Source organism: Pseudoliparis swirei, chromosome 5, assembly GCF_029220125.1.
Source record: "Pseudoliparis swirei isolate HS2019 ecotype Mariana Trench chromosome 5, NWPU_hadal_v1, whole genome shotgun sequence".
Lineage (NCBI taxonomy): Eukaryota > Metazoa > Chordata > Actinopteri > Perciformes > Liparidae > Pseudoliparis > Pseudoliparis swirei.
Genome location: NC_079392.1, coordinates 16,503,839 through 16,519,814, shown reverse-complemented (window position 1 = coordinate 16,519,814; position 15,976 = coordinate 16,503,839).

Here is a 15,976-nt window from a genome sequence, read left to right as displayed (position 1 = left end):
GCACTCAACCTTATAATCACCTCTAACATCCTCTGGACACTCTTTCCTCCAGCTCTCCAACTCCACCAGTACACATTTATGCAGATATTCCATTCATTCAGCATTCATAAACAGGCTCACAAGCCGTTTCTCAATATGCGTTCTTGTGTGTACTTTTCTGTACTTGTGTTCTCGTGGACTCGTGAAACGTCATCAGTCGCAGCCCGAGTACATGTTCCAATTCAAAGTCCGCTTCTCACAAAGCACGGTCATAATGCCTGGATGTGACTTGATCCTCCCACTTTCCGGAGGATGCATCAGAGGAGACTTGTGCGCACTCTGGCCAGCCGATATTTCAGAATGCATTTCACACCAGCAACCGGAAACAATAGCGGAGGAGAAAATAAATAACTGACAGATGACTTTTTCTAAACACGTCATGTAAATTACATGTGAATCCGATGCGTTTTAGGCTGATTTGCTTTGGCCACTCGGTGGAGCTATGACTATAATTAAGAATTAGCATATGAATGTCTTCAGGGTCAGTATGTTATGATATATGAGAAATATGGAGCAGATTAGATAATTTATGGCCAAGTTACATCAACTTGCATTTTCATGGCGAATGGTGTTTCTTTGCCGGTCCGTAGATCGCACATAGTTTAATATTTGTTTAATCTTTCAAATAATTTTGACGGGAAAGGTCTCAAGACCATATAATAATAATAATTTATTATATATAGCACTTCTCAAGACACCCGAAGTCGCTTTACAGAGTCCAGTAGTCATACACACACACAGTCATCCCGGTGGTGGTAAGCTACATCCGTAGCCTCAGCTGCCCTGGGGCAGACTGACGGAAGCGTGGCTGCCAATCAGCATTCATTCACATCCATACGAACCGGGGTGAGGCTGCGGTGCATGTCTTTATGATGGTGGGGGAAACCGGAGTACCCGGAGTAAACCCACGCAGAGAACATGCAAACTCCACACAGAAAGGACCTGGAACGACCGGGATTTGACCAGGATTCGAACCCAGGGCCTTCTTGCTGTGAGGGGACAGTGCTAACCACTGAGCCACCGTGCTGCCCGACTTTGGAATGAATCGGGTTTAATCTCTAGGAGGAGTTGACTGTTTTACAAGCCCCAAAAAATTTGAAAAAGGCAATTTATTGCAGCGCCCCCTAGCTTTTAAATATTCTGAAAAAATGACGGTAGGTTAAGATTTTTGATGGCATTGAACCAATTGTAGGAGCCAAATGCATGATTTCCTTTGTTATAATAATTTAGTTTAAAAAGATTTAAAAAGGTAACTGAAGATAAATCTTTTTCATTATGAATTGAAAGAATGTTTATGTTAACATATATAATTTAGTATTGTAAATTTAAAGCTGAATAACTTGTCAGAATATAAGCTTCCAATCAGATGACGTTACGTCAGTATAATACCTGCGTGTTGGACTGTCAGTCCAGATTTGAGCTCAGAGATGTTGGAAGCGACATAGTTTTTTGACCGTGTGAACATGTAACTCTACGTTATCTAGTAAACATTTGTTATGGAAGAACTACTTGTCTCACTCGCGTGTCAGTTAATAGTTTCTAAGACTGAACTCAAAATTGTGGTACAGAAGACCCAGAACTATACGGAGTGCCACTACACCAATAATGAACGACAGTAAGTGATGTATGATTCGGACCAAGTGTTTCGGAGGAGTTAAAAAAAAGTGTTTTTTACAAAATTCAAAATGACGGAAAATCTAAGTAGGCGGAGCTTATGGTCATAATGTTATTTTTTGTAGAGCAGGTCCAAGCGGACCTGTATGCCAAATTTCAAGTAAATCCATCATTGGTGGAAAAAAATGTGGGTACGAACACTCTAGGGCAGTGGTCGCCAACCCGTCGATCGCGATCGACCGGTCGATCTCGGAGACGTTCCCTGTCGATCTCCAAAATAAAATGAAAATAAATTCAGAAACACATTGTTCCTTGTTTTCGAACATTTTCTAAAGTGTCTTCTGAAATGTTTTCTTTCTGACTGGAAGATTGACGTCAGAAAAGATCTCCGCCTGATTCATGAACGCCTGAAAACGGGATCGCTTACACAGCCCTGTTCTCAGCTGTGCTCCCTGAAAGAGGGGAACGTACCACTACAGGTGGGGCGCAGGGGGAAATGCAGAAAGACCTTGATAACTTCACATATTGCACAAGCTCAAAGTACACCACATAAAACTAAGTCATCAATAAATAAATGTTGAAATGCCTGTACCTTCGTGTAAATGTTTACATTAAGGCATTAACAGGTTACACCTGCGCATGCGCGACAGCCGAGATTCTTGGCAACTTGCCAGGTCTTACCTCCGTGAGTTCGGCTTTTCTGCTGTTGTCCTTCAAAACAAAAGCTCAACATTGAGCTTTTTTTTCTTGTCCGATAGAGCAATCTGGTTTACTTGAAAGTGATTGCAATTGAATTTACTCTATTATTTGAAAAGGGACAGATGCAGGAGTCACAAATGGTGATTCTCATATTTATTATTATGATAATTATTTAAATCTGAGGATGTCTGTTGAGTTGATGTGAATGTAATCACTAATGGTCTGAGTTCAGAACCAATCCCAGATGAGAAAACTTTCATGAATACCAAATTTGCCCCGAAAAACTCATCAGTGGAGTTGAGAAAATCACCAAATCAAAGACCAGGAGCTGGATTACTGACAGACAGCTGACAGACTGCCTCAGACTGGCTGTCTGTGATTATGAACTAACTACAAGCTCACAGGCAGAGTTCAGTCACAGCCATAACACTGACTGGAATCACATGTCTTGATGGCATTGTGATCACAGAGCTGAACTTACATGAGTTGCACTGACTGATCATGTTGTCAGTGTCGTGTTGTAATTGGATTGGATTCAATTTATTGTCATTGCTAGAGTACAGGTACAGAGGCAACGAAATATAAATAAATACAACATTTATATTGGTAGTTCATCCAGCTGCTCATTGCAAATGTGTTTTTTCTTGTTCATATTGTGTGCGGTTAACAAATATCTTACTTGTTATATTACACTTAAATTCTGTGTTCCTGGTCACATCAATTTGAACGCTGGACCAAAATGACAATTAGGCCAAATAAAAAGTTGTAAGTCCAGTCTGGACAGTCGTTTTCTCTCAACGCCTCAATAGGTAGATCTTGCCGGTCATGAAGGCGGAGGTCAGGGATCTTGGGCTCAAAAATGTTGGTGAGACCACTGCTCTAGGGTGGGCTAGAGAGAATTTTTTTCATAAACAAATACGAAAACTGAATAATCTAAAAATGTTCACCAGTCTACTTGTGCATGTGAAATTTCAGTCTGCTGGGGCGTACGGTGTGCGGCCAGACGATGTTTGTTTGGAGAGAAAAATAATAACTCCTTGAAGGTTCCTCTACGACAGGGGTGTCAAACTCATTTTCACCGTGGGCCACATCAGCCTCATGGCTGCCCTCAAAGGGCCGGTTGTCATTAAAGGTGCGTTCACACCAAAAGCGAAACTATTTTTCGCGTCGCCCAAAACGCCTGAGTTTACTCGCTCGACCATTCACCGTGTTCAAGCCATGAACGTCGAGACGCTGCGTGGGGGGCGGGGCTTATCTCCGTGTCTCGTCTCCGTAAAGACCGTTATCTCCTTCAACCACCAGAATAACTAACCACTAGTTCTGCTTTATATTTGTCGTGGACATCCCACACACTAACGCCCTCCTGTTTGGGTTCATGACATCACCCGTAGGCTCACACAGCTCGGTCACTTTCACCGATGAAGTTACTGTTACGTCTGAAAGACTTCCACTTCCAGCGCTACGAGAGCGGAACTCAAGAGCTGATTGGTCCGAGTTGCGAGATGACCGCCTCAAAGTTGAAAAATTTCAACTCGGGGCGAAAATTGTGCTGCTGAAACCGCGCCGCTGGAAATGCGTCGGCCACATCGCGTCGCCCCAAACGCGCAGCCCGGGATAATATTGCATCTATCGCAGCCACACGCGTCTGTACGTTGACTTTACATGGGATTCAGTCGAGCGAAAAAGCGAAAAAATAGTTTCGCTTTTGGTATAACTATTACAACCTAACAGTGTGAACGCACCTTTACATGGTATAATTCTAACTACTCCAGAACATATTGTTAAATAACTGTCTTTGCATTTGTTTATTCTTTATTTAGGTGTACTTATATAAATGTATAACTATATATGCAAATGTATTTAATATTATAAAATAAATCTATTTAATTTCATTATATTTATTTTAACCCACATTACTTTATTAAAGATCAAACAAACATTATTACATTAACTTTGTGAAAAGCTTTGTCACAGTTGAGACAGGTGGGACTGCCGGGGGACGTTTTAGGATTCACTGAGCACCTATCTCCTCTTTTTTTCTCTCCTTAGGGATGAATTTTCATCTCTCAATCACACGTTACTAACTGCTTTCTCCCCGGAGTCCTTTTGACTTCACGTCTCATGGGGTCATCGGACCCTATGAGACGGCATAGATCCTATCTGCCTGATGGATTATCGAGGTCTGGGTCGTGGAATTCCTGCTACCGACTACGCCACTGTCCTGTTGAGACTCCGCCCACTGTTGAGACTCCGCCCACTCCTCCTCTCTACCGCCATCTGCCTGAAGGATCGTGGAGGTCTCCATCGTGGAATATGCCTACTATGAACTATTCATACACTCTGTCATATTCATTGAATGTATTTTAACTCTAAATCTGTCCTTCTGTACACATTACATCTATTGCACCTGTCCATCCTGGAGAGGGATCCTCCTCTGTTGCTCTCCTGAAGGTTTCTTCCATTTTTTTCCCCTGTAGGGTTATTTGGGAGTTTTTCCTGATCCAATGCGAAGTTTTGGGGCAGGGATGTCTATGTGTACAGATTGTAAAGCACTCCGAGACAAATTTGTAATTTGTGAAATTGGGCTATACAAATAAACTGAATTGAAAAACTGAATTGAATTGGTTCTCCACTGGTCTGGGGCAGTGGTTCTCTATTGGTCTGGGACAGTGGTTCTCTACTGGTCTGGGGCAGTGGTTCTCCACTGGTCTGGCTTTGGGATGCACTATCACCCCTGAATGACAAGCTATGACCTAAATCGAGGGACATTTTTAACTTCTCAAATGTATTTAATGAAAAGATTGTGCAGTTTGAACCTGAGAGTTCAGAATATCACAGTATGCACAACTCAACAATTTAGTAATATTCCCTTTTACAGTCAATTATGAACCAACAAGTGAATCTTAAGGACAAAAGGTAATACAACATACATTACTACTCGGTAACTTCAGACTTTAACAAATTTCTAAACAGTGCTTTCATGCATAAACATGAAATTAAAAAGTCTGGTTTTAAAAAGCTCACTGAACCTATGACACATAAAGCTGCTCTACAAGTCAGAGTCTTGAGGAGCAGCTTTTATAAACAAACTATAAATAAATTAAACAAGGGTAATTAAAAAAGATTCACATATTCAACATTAACTTTTCTTCTGACTATATTATGATTACTGAAAAACATGAAGCAGCACTCACTTCAACCTTAGTGACCACTGGCATAGACCAGATGGAGGAATTCAAAATAGGGGAACTGGGGATGTTTGTAAATACAAAGTCAATGTGGTCACACACGCACGTGCGTCTGGATGTCCGCCAAGCGTGAATGACAGGACGCGAAAAATGCGCCTCATTCGGGCTGATTTTTTAAACTCGGGCGGTAAATGTAGGTGAGACTGTTGAAATGCTCCGCGTGACATCACTGACGTCATACCATTGAATCAGAACCTACGGAGGATATTGATCGTCTGGAAGCGGCCGTCATCCAGACGCAGCTCCTGGAGAAGCTGCGTGCGGCTACGGATAATATAATATGTAATATTAATATTATTAACCCAGACTCGAGGGCTTGATGGTCCGACTTGTGTGGGACTTCCTCAACAGAACAAAGTATTTCTTCCGTGGTGGACGGTGGTAACGAACTGTTATATGGCACGATAAGCCACGCCCCCTCTCCGGCGCTTCTAGCGCGAGTGAAGAAAACCTGACAAATAGTCCGGCGAGTGAACTCACGCGAGTACATTTAGTAAAGCAACGCAAGGGTTCGCCTCTCCTCTGGCGTGAACGCAGCATGAAGGAGAGTGAACAGACCGCAGTCCGCTGCAAAAAAAAATTACCTTTAAAATAAAAACACAACAAAAATTGACTCCCTTTTTTAAGAAAAGGCATCATATTTATTTCATGCCATGAGTTTGACACGTATGCTCTACGACAGGCCTATTCAACTAGCGGCCCGCGGGCCGGATACGGCCCGTTTGAGTTTAACTACGGCCCGCAAGACTGCCTGCAAATCAATATAGTTTGGTAAGAAAAAATAAAACTGACGGACACGCCTCTTTTATACATTGAGACATCTAACCCAGAGCCATTGAGTTTCACTGTTGCCTCAACCAAACCTGTATGGTTACATCTTTATGTTACGCACCGTGTTGGTTGCCGTTGTTACACCCCTACTGGTTTTCAGACCTACTGGTTTCCCTGCGCGTGCGTTCTGTTCTCTTAACATCTGCAGCGGGGCTCTGTCTCGCTCACCAGATTTGTCACACATTCACAAACATATTGCTGGAGATCTTCAAGCCTCCGTTCATATCCATGTCGGCGGTTACGATTGTATAAGTGAGCAGAGCATCACAGCCACGGAGGAAGAAATACATTTTCGAAAAAATAAAAATAAAAAGATCGCCCGACCTGGTTTCGATCCCTTTCACGCAAAAGGAGTCTGCACTCAAAGACATGCAGTCTGTGCGTTGCGCCACCAGATATTAGTGTCATTCCAAGTAATTTATATATTGATCCATTAAGTCACATTTCTTATGTTTTCATGGGAACAGTTTGGTTTGGGATCTGAAACAACTGGTTGCCTTGAGCGGATATTTACACTTTGAAACATGTTTATAGTGATGCTTGTTCGCAACACTTTTGCCACACAATACCGACGCATTTTCGTGTGTGACTGTTTACCTGTGGAAATATACATTACTGTTTTTCATTTTTAGCCATTATTTGATCAATATTCTGTGCGGCCCTCACACCCCCCGTGATTTTCTTATTCGGCCCACTTGCTACTGAAGTTGAATAGCCCTGCTCTACGACGTAGTCGTAACGAGGACCCTAATTAACACAGATCTGCCCCAAATGCCATAACCTTTCGAGATTGGGCTATGCACATTAAGTGTGTGTGCTGTAATGCATGTTAATAAATACATTTGACTGATTTTCAACGAATACGTTGTATTTTTTTTAAACTTGTTTTTCAGTGTTTTCTGAAAAAGAAAGGAACGTGCAAATAAAATAAACATTGATCAAACAGCAGTCTAGCTATATCTGTATCAAACAATGAACTTTGGAAGCAGTTACACTTCGGCTGATCAAACCTTTACATGTAATCTCCCTCAAATCCACCTCAGAGGTGGGATCAGGGAAATCCTGATTTTAAGGATCAAACTGATCCAGATTTCCCACTAACATTTTGAAATACTCAACAGCAGTGTTTAACCCGGATCAAAGGCAAGATTGGATTACTAAATCTGAATCTGAATCTTCAGAATCGGATACCCGTTTTTGGGATTTGATGAGGATTTAATCCAATCCAGGAGGATTAATCCTGGTGGATCATTTCGAAATACCGGGCCATGAGGATAACAGGAATGGGCAGAGAGACGTTCACAATCAGTATGCGAACGAGTAGAAATGGTAAAATTATATACTGTTGATGGAAAGTGGAAACAGGTGAGCAGGTGGCTGAGGGAGTCAGGTAACTAGGGCAGGTGGAAAACTCTGAGGGCATCTAGTGGTCCGGCAGGGAATGGCAACTGACGGTTTCAGGGCACGTGCGAATGTGCCGAAAAAAGGGAGGAGAACCAGTATGTTAACTTTATCTCAAATGTTTCAGGTTAAAAAAAGATTTAAAACATTGATGTCAGCAGGTTATTCCAAAAATCTATAAATCTAGTCATTGTTTTGTATATATCACTGCTTCACATCCTCTCTCTCTCTCTCTCTCTCTCTCTGAGGTATTCCAGAGGGACACTTTAACAAGGGTTGGAAGAGGCCCAGGCCTTCGCATGTCAGACTCTAAGAGAGAGAGCGAGAGGGAGAGAGAAGGGGATGGGGGGGGGGGCCCTTCTCTCTCCCTCTCGTTCTCATTTTGTTAAATTTCTCGTGCCCCCACCCCTTCTCAGCCCAATCACTCCTTCCCTTGGTTCCCTCCGAGTCGGCACGGTGTGCCGGCAGGAAACTTGGCCAAGTGGGCTTCCTGAGCGAGAGGGAGAGGAAGTACAGTAATAAGGAATAGAGGAAGGGGGTGTGGGGTTTAAAAATAACCCGCCTATATAAGCCGAGGCAGGAGCCCACTCTCCGTCTCAAACTCTCCCTCTCTATTCCAACACAGTTCTGCTTGCATCCGCTCTCTTCGTTTTCTCTTTCTGTGTCTTTCTCACAATCTCACGCTCACACACGCACACACAGAACATTGATTTCCTGCCGTACATAGGAAAGTGGAGAAGTCAAAGCCAGTGTTTCCAAGAAGTTTAACAAAGACAAAATATGTCTGCCGAGGAGCGACACTTTATCCCCAAAACAGGCTGCAATAGACCGAGAGAAAAAGTCCTGTGTGTTTCCAATAAGAAATCGAGGAAGAAACGCATTATTACAAAAAGCCTCGGACAACTGATCCGGGCTGAATTGATTGCGCGCTGATATTAGATGTGTACAGTGTTGTGTGTGCAGCATTAAGTTTGTAAATGCTTTTTAGCCAAGCTTAAAGACTCTGTGGCATATAACTGCCTTCATTCAGCATGTGGTTAACCCCTTACACAAGGCCAGCTTTGCACTCAGAGTGAAGAGCATTTGTCGATAATCTGAAAATGGATCTTTTGCTCTTTGTGACTAGTGAATGATCTTGTTGTTACTGCAAAAAACTTTACTCAACATAGGGATTCTTTGATTAAGACAAGAACTTGATAAAACCAGATCTTATTCAGCTGGATCAATCTCCTCTCCTCAGACAAGGCATTCAAATGACTACAGCGTTAACAACATCATGACTTACTGAAAAAATACATTTCTTGCCGACAACATGGAATGCGTTTTTCAAGAGGTCGTAGTCATTTCACATATTTCTGTGAGATCAGGCTGGAAAGCTTCTTTATATGCCCATATTCTAATTTGAGAAGTCAACAACAGATTTAATGGGGAGCATGGCCCCGATCCCTTTGGCAAACTCTATTTTCAGACCTCTGTATCTCTAAAATCCGGTGTACGTGTTACGGTTTCGAACCCTCCACGGGGTTCGAACCCGCCACCTCTGCGTTTTGCTGCTGGAGTTCCTGTGCGCTATCCACTGCGCCGTCCACACTCTACCATCTAAAACACTCAGGCTCATCTGAGCCTTCCTCCCTGGTGACGAGCTGACTGGGCGTTGGCACTGCACACCTGCTCTCAGTTACAATCAACTCCAGAGACTACAATAACCCGGTCTTCACTCCTGCTCCTCGCCAGATCATCCCATAGAATCACCTGGCAAGTACCAGTAGAAGCTTAGAGCTACATTGTTGCTGTCCGTACTTTGTAGAGCTGTTTTCAGTGCTTTGCTGCATTCCTTCCGACACCTTTTTTCACTCCAGACCTGCCGTGCAACGACCCCCTGCCTGGACTCTGACTACTCTTCCGAATGCCCCTAAGTATATTTTATATTTTATAGATCTACCTAAATACGTATGCTTAACAACAGCCTGTGAGTTTTATGTATTCAGGTATATTTATATATATATATATACATCTAATTGCCTTGTTGGACATTAAAACGCCTCGTTAGGCATTAACTCATTCCCTGCCTTCGGAGTACTGCATTTTGGGTTCAAACACCACTCAGTCCTAACAGTACGGCTGGAATAATGCTTCCAGAAAACCTGACACCACGCCAACACACGCTTACAACAGTTTATTTTACAGTTTGTGCAGCCATTTGATTTTAAAGCACATATCCTGTCCATAATTGCAGGGTACAGTCTGTCCCACAGCACCTGTTGACATCGCATTATAAAATTAGCTCAAACTATTTAGTGTGTTGGCAGACAATACAGTCAAATGTGAAAATCAGTCAAAGCTGACATCATGAGACACTGTCAAGCCAAAAATATGATTTTGGTGAAGGCAAGTACTTGCTTAGCTGTGACCTAGTGACCAGGGCTGAACTGATTCATAATTTAAATAAAAGACGACCAAACATAAACATATTGACTGTGTGGCTGTATGAGCAATATAATGCTCAGAACTGTAAAAGCTTGTTTGGGTGATAGATTCTCAAAACAATGTTTCCCACTAAAATGAGAGACCTCAATTCACTAATGATTTTAAATTAAATGTAGTTTATTTTGTATTGCCCCAAATCAGAAGATATCTATCTATATTACGTTCTTTTATCCAAAGCAATTTACAATCATGTTACATGTATCAATCTACAGGGAGCAATTCAGGGTTAAGTGTCTTGCTCAAGGACACATCGACCGCCAATCCCCTGATTGAAAGACGGACGTGCTAACCATTGACCCACAGTCGACCAATATAGCATCTCAAGGAGTCGCAATCTTTGTGTACATTGAGGTTTGGACTCCTCTATAGAGTCACGTGTTTTCAGCCATCAACCTTCATTTTGCTATAATGCCCAAACAATGACACAGCCAGGACTCACTTCAACATGGAAATGTACACCATCATGGTGTGACAACAGGCTACCACACACACACATACACAGAGAGACTCAGAACCTCAAACACAAATGCGTGCGTACATTTCCATGTCAGATATAATACCTTCGGCATGTGAAGTACAGCTGCAACTGCTGGAGCGCAAACAACAAGCGCCGCAAGTCCACTGTTTGCTGTTCATGTTTCAATGACAGGATCAGATTTCCTAAAGACAATGTACAAACCACAGAGCGACGGAGTAAACAGTGCCGCCATGTGTATGAATCCAACATCATTGAGTTGTCGCCACGGACACAGGTGACTCCAAGCATCCATGGGCAATTGCTGAGCCATGAATGTGTGTGCCTGTAGAACGGACCAGACAGGGAGATGGATGTGGATGAGCCATTGCAGTGGACAATATAGAGACAAGCATCCAGCTGAGAAGAGTGCACCAGAGCCACAGATATCTGGTGAACTGTGGAAGTGTGTAGCATCTATCATAGCATCCAGTGGCTTCTGGGGTAATGGGTACAAGTTGCACCTTCTGTTTGTGAAAACCAAACAAAAAACGATGAAATGCTTTTTCTGTCAGTGTGGGGTCGGTCATACACCTCCGTGAACGGAAACTTGTTATTGATCTGCTTCGATGGTTTCAGATATAAATCCTAAATATGAAAACAAGATGTGTGTGTAGAGACACATCGCTGCATTTTATTTCTCTAACTGCGCTGCAACTTGTTTCTGTTTCTTGCTTTTTGACTGTTTTTAATGTTTTAATGAATTCAATTGTTTTCAATTCAGTTTATTTGTATAGCCCATTTTCACAAATTACAAATTTGTCTCAGAGTGCTTTACAATCTGTACACACAGACATCCCTGTCCCAAAACCTCACATCGGATCAGGAAAAACTCCCAAATAACCCTTCACGGGGGAAAAAAAGGGAAGAAACCTTCAGGAGAGCAACAGAGGAGGATCCCTCTCCAGGATGGACAGGTGCAATAGATGTAATGTGTACAGAAGGACAGATTTAGAGTTAAAACACATTCAATGAATATGACAGAGTGTATGAATAGTTCGTAGTAGGCATATTCCATGATGGAGACCTCCACGATCCATCAGGCAGATGGAGGTCGAGAGGAGAGTGGGCGGAGTCTCAACAGGTTCTTAGTTTTTTTTAAATATTGTTTTCTTTAACATTATGTTTTGATGCTTTTTGGGGGGTTTTATGCGAAGCACTTTGAATTGCCTTGTCGTTAAAATGTGCTATACAAATAAACTTGCATTGCCCTAAATTTGGAAATTAAAACCGCAGAACAAGGAGTCTCGTAGTCAGCACATCTAGTCAAAATATCAGCCACACTGACTACAACGCATCACTAATATACAGAGGCACAAACCAAAACGCTATTGCACTCTTGCAGAGTATCATCCTGGAAAACATGACTCAGTGATTCACTGAGAATAGGGAGGGTCGGTTCCCGTGTTCACTTTTTCATATTACACCAATATTTTCACAACCTACTCTCTCTGATGATTTGCTGGCTTCACTTTTTAAATACGGAGGTTGCAGCCAGATCACCAAACTCAAGGCTTCAAAACAGGAATCCACAAACCAATTTGTGATGTCATGGTGAATACTCCACTTTTAAAGTCTCTGATTGTAAGCCTGCTGGCCATTAGAAAGAATGCAGGTTTAAAGCACTTGCACATTGACTATACTTTTCAGACCCGGCGGTTGCAGCATATATATGCAATATTAATAATACTGCAATTATATAACATATAATATCTGCAGTATGCCACTGCACATTTTGGATTATTCAACATATACTGTAATTGATCTATAACCAGTGGCGGCTGGTGAATTTTTTTTGGGAGGGGCGCAGTTTAAATAGCACTCAACAATGAGAAGAAAAGAGGTTTTGAGTAGAATATTGTAAAAAACAAAGCTTTATTTCAAGAACACAGCGTGCTCAACACTGTCCAATAACAACTATCAACACACTGTGACTTTGGGCATGAGAGGTTCAGAGCAGCTTTAAGGAACATTGGGTTGGGTTTCAGAGGTTTGCAAAATAAAAGAGTTTCACCCTCACATGAAAGAGGTTCAGAGCAGAATAGAGTCAGAAAGAGATGCAGCACATGTTACATTGGGTGACAGAGTAGACCCACTACTGTAAAGACAAGTAGCCTCCTCTCTTTAAAGTTGGCAAACTTATCAATAACTCTCTGGTTAAAGTCAATCATGTCTGTAACCAGCCTGTTTCATTATTCTTGAGGGAATGTGTCTGTTTTTCAGAACTTCTTCGTTGTGTTTCGATGCCAGTTCGGTCTCCTACTGCTCTGCATGAAGCTAACTCGCTAACAGCTGTTAGCGAGTTAGCTCCATGCTCTTAGCTAGATAACTGCGGCAAGATTCGTGCTTTACACTTGTCTGAAGCTCTGTAGATCCCTCACCCCGTTGTAGTCCAGAGAGTTTCAGTCCCAGGACTTTGGAACAACAGACAGGGGGAACAAAAAACGAATTACTCATGGAGCATTCAGCTAACCAGCTCCGGTTAGCATATCGGCTAGAGGAGAATCTCCGGGTGTACATCCTCCAGCGGTCAGCGATTTGCTGCTGAATTTTTAATTCCGGATGTTCGGGTCCCAACTCTTTCAGCCTCTTCTTGTCAATATCTGACCGTCGATTGAAAGGTCTTTCGCGTAGAGATACCACAGAGTTTTCAGTCACCGACGCCATGCTAACAACAAGCTTCTGCTAGCTATGTTGCTCGCGTACCTGCGTGGAGGTGGAGGTGGAGCTCCCTGGCAGGGTTGCCAGGTCTGTGAGATAAAACCAGCCCAATATCAGAACTCAAAATATGCCCGTGCCAAACCATATACACTGCTTTTAAAGTCCAACAGCATTGCTATCATTGCCAAATGTATTGTAATATCTACAAAGTAACAACATATGTTTAGTTTGCCAGCATTAAAAGCAGTTTTCCCTCAAGTTATTTCACCTAGGTCCTAAAATGGCCTTGTGTAATTAGATACAGTATATTATCATAAATAAAATGTGTGTACGTGCTGATCTGGAGTCAGTTTGGTAGGATTTGGGTATGAATAAATTATTTCATTTAAAATATGGATTTTTATTTAAAGATATTCATGTAATTTGCATGCAAAATAGGTCTACCCGAACCAAGGACAAAAAATTCAACCCGCGCAACACTTCAAAAGTGGCCCGATTCAGCAGGAAAACCGCGGACCTGGCAACACTGCTCTATGGGCTGAGGGAACATACGGGTCTCTGATCTGCCGAATAATCCAATCGCGTGCGCACATTTGTGCGCACCAAGATTCCCGGTTTCATCCGCCAATGTGAAGCCGGTCATTGCCAAAACGACTGAAATGTTGTATCGATGCCGTACACACACGTTAGACCAGCGCCTCGAAAAAGGGGAGGGACTTCTCTCCGTGATAATGGCGATATATTATATTTTTTCACATTAACTTAAGTGGTTGTTGACAGGGGCTTACGGTCTCCCATACACATTTAGCGCGTCAACACGGTATATTTACTATTTAAATGATTTGGCATATAATGTTTTTTGACAGGATTTTTTTTTTTTCTTCTTCTTTTTTTTCATCTCCAAATTTTAAGAGGGGCGGCGCACTAGCGCCCCCTATGGACGAACCGCCACTGTCTATAACCTCCAAAATACCCAATGTACTGACCTTGATATTACTTTCTCCCTTAAAAGTCTGTTCATCAAAAATAGATGGTTTAGTTTGTTCAAATTTGGAGATCCATGTCTTGTATTTAATAGGGACAACTTTCTACAGAAGGGATCACCATAACCTGTAAACTGTAAAGATGTATACAGAAGCTAGCTTTTTTGGTACATGCACGTGCTTCGTATGTATATTTGGTAACGGAATGTCACCAAATCCAAGGGTGCCAAGCCTTCGAAAGTAATTGGCTGACTATCAATGGCCAGTCAGCCTTGAATTAGTATCTCAAATCTTTGTTCACCAGTGTGCAAAACAATGTCAAGTTACAGTATGTTCTCTTCAGCTTCCAACTGGCTCCAACATGGGCGATCTAGTAGTGCTGATTGCTATTATAAGTTACATTACATTACATTACATTACATGTCATTTAGCAGACACTTTTAGCCAAAGCGACTTACAATAAGTGCATTCAACCAAGAGTACAAACTAAAGGTGCGTTCACACCAAAAGCGAAACTATTTTTTCGCGCGACCAAATCCCATGTAAAGTCAACGTACAGACGCTTGTGGCTGCGATAGACGTGATATTTTCCCGGGCGGCGCGTTTGGGGCGATGCGATGTGGGCGACGAGTTTACAGCGGCAAGATTTTCGCCCCGAGTTGAAATATTTCAACTTTGAGGCGGTCATCTCGCAACTCGGGCCAATCAGCTCTTGAGTTCCGCTCTTGTAGCGCTGGAAGCGGAAGTCTTTCAGACGTAACTGTAACTTCATCGGTGAAAGTGACCGAGCTGAGTAAGCCTACGGGTGATGTCATGAACCCAAACACGAGGGCGTTAGTGTGTGGGATGTCCACAACAAGTATAAAGCAGAACTAGTGGTTAGTTATTCTGGTGGATGAAGGAGATGATAACGGTCTTTACGGAGACGAGACACGGAGATAAGCCCCGCCCCTTGCAACGCTTATGGCTTGAACACGGTGAATGGTCGAGCGAGTAAACTCACGCGTTTTGGGCGACGCGAAAAATAGTTTTACTTTTGGTGTGAACGCACCTTTAGAACAACAAGAATAAAGAAAGTAACATTTCTTCAAGAAAGTCGAACTACAAAAGTACCATAATTAAGAGCCATTTAAGTGCCACTGAAGTGCTAATCTGTATTTTATTCCAGATATAGTCGGAAAAGATGTGTTTTTAGTTTCCGGCGGAAGATGTAGAGACTTTCTGCTGTCCTGATGTCAGTGGGGAGCTCGTTCCACCACTGAGGAGCCAGGACAGCTAACAGTCTGGATTTCGAGTGATTAGCTCGAAGTGCAGGAGTCACAAGTCGGTTGGCTGTTGCCAAGCGGGGCGAACGTGTCGGGGTGTACGGTTTGACCATATCCCGGATGTAGACGGGGCCCGATCCGTTCAGAGCACGGTACGCCAGACCAATGTTTTGAAGCGGATGCGGGCAGCCACCGGTAACCATTGAAGAGAGTGGAGGAGCGGAGTAGTGTGGG